The following is a 2,314-nucleotide window of genomic DNA, read 5'->3' on the forward strand; positions in this document are numbered from 1 at the left end:
TATGTATGTACGTGTATGTATATGTACGTATGTATATGTGTGTGCGTATGTGTCTGTGTGTGTGTTTGTCCATTTCACATACATATTAAAGAGAACATCTTTGTTCTACGTGCACGATTGTCTTTTTAACAATCTAGTTTTACAATGTTAATTTTATATTCATCACGATTCCTTTTTAGTGGATCACGATTCACAATGTCTTCTAAATACGTTTTACAACCAATTCTTATTCTAATCAGATATATCTAGAAACAGGGCCACTTGGGAAAGTTCTGCGAGTGATGGATAGAGAAAATCACCCACGCCATGCTTCCGTCGAGAGAGCGCAGGGGAAGCGAAATATACGTGTCTGATTCATCGCAGAACGCAACGTGGTTTCATGCAAATCACACGGTATGTGTGCATTGGTCTTTGATTGGTTGTCGTCATTGCCTGTGGTAACATACTATTTATATCTGTACTTACAATAGAGGTGGTTTGAGCTTTCTCACTTTCAATTCCTTGCTGGCAGCACATATGTCTGAAAATAGAGTTATCATTGTTGCAAACCTACCACACGTAGTTGATTTTTTTTTTAACGTATGGTGTAGGCCTACTAGATACAGGGGGTAACTCGTTTAAAAACGACCTGTACTCTTCAAATATAAATATGAATATAAGTATATGATAATTGTCTTAATAAATATTTGGATATATGGCTGTTATCAAATACACATCGTTATGTTATATCATATTACAGCTAGAAAAATTTAATAGCCTATGAGCTGATCATACATACATACATACATACATACATACATACATACATACATACATACATACATACATACATAGTACATACATACATACATACATACATACATACATACATACATACATACATACATACATACATACATACATACATACATACATACATACATACATACATACACAGTTCCCCTCCACCGTCTACACACACACACACACACACACACACACACCTACACTCACTAATACACACAGAAATAGATTTTTTATCTTTCATGGTTTACACTCAGACTACTAAAAATAAATAGTGGTCTGAATTTACATGTGTGCAGGTACATGTCACGTGGTGTGTATGTATGCACAATTTCTTTTCTTTGTTTTTTTCCTTTCCCGTTTTGCCTGATTTTAATACTTTTATGCAGATTTTACAAATATTGACTAAAGCGTTCCATCCATCTAACTTCATGCATATCCGCTGACTTGCTTTTCTCAACAAAAGCTATGCACAGATGTTTTTGACAACTAGTAAAACCACTTTTACAGTTCATGGGTTCGCATCATGTGTTTTAGGTTGAATAAAGGTCTGTCTAAATTTGGCATTGAGGCAACGAAGTATACACACCTGTAACCAAGTGATGCCGTCGAATACATTGTTGTTTTGTACGAACAAAACCAATTGGAAAATCCTCTAACAGGTGACAACTGCTTCGGGGACCTGATCAGATTTTGTCGTAAAGTTGTGACAGCTATCCTTACGTCTAATGGGGATTAAGAGGGGTTTAGCATTAGTATGTTAGAGTAAGGAATATGAAAAAAAAAGTTGTCGACAAGCTTGAGGTGGTCATAGACTCATATTCTATAAATAGGAGAATATGTAGGGTCAACCTACAAATGTGTTCCTAGAGGTACTTTACTGCGGTATATGACACAGTTGCTGCAAAAGTGTTTTAGTCCCGAGGCTCCAGTACAATATATCGTGCCCTGTTGATACAGCGCGTTGCAGATTACTATGTTCTCTCTCTCTCTCTCTCTCTCTCTCTCTCTCTCTCTCTCTCTCTCTCTCTCTCTCTCTCTCTCTCTCTCTCTCTCTCTCTCTCTCTCTCCTCTCTCTCTCTCTCTCTCTCTCTCTCTCTCTCTCTCTCTCTCTTCTCTCTCTCTCTCTCTCTCTCTCTCTCTCTCTCTCTCTGATACAAAAAGAAACTAGACATATTCTACACTTAAGGTAGTAAGATTGAAATTTGTTAGATTTACTCTATTCATTTCTCTTGCAATCCCTCTTTCTTTCTTGACTTCAACTGAGAATGGACCGGGTTTTCATGAACAAAGTAACAGCAAATGTGTTTTTATTTTGGAGGTACATACCACGTTAAATGCCTCTGCCTTGAATTACAGAAGGGTGGGGTTTCATTTATTTTTGAAAGAAGGCGAATTTTCATTTTGTCAAAAGTAAAATAAATCATAATTTTGAAAAGGAGTGCAAATGAGGAGGAAATAGGAAAAATATGAGCCACTTCTTATTACTTTCAATTTCTGAGCTTCAAACGATCATTTTACGCAAAAGTAA

Source organism: Glandiceps talaboti, chromosome 20 (genome assembly GCF_964340395.1).
Source record: "Glandiceps talaboti chromosome 20, keGlaTala1.1, whole genome shotgun sequence".
In the NCBI taxonomy this organism is placed as follows: domain Eukaryota; kingdom Metazoa; phylum Hemichordata; class Enteropneusta; family Spengelidae; genus Glandiceps; species Glandiceps talaboti.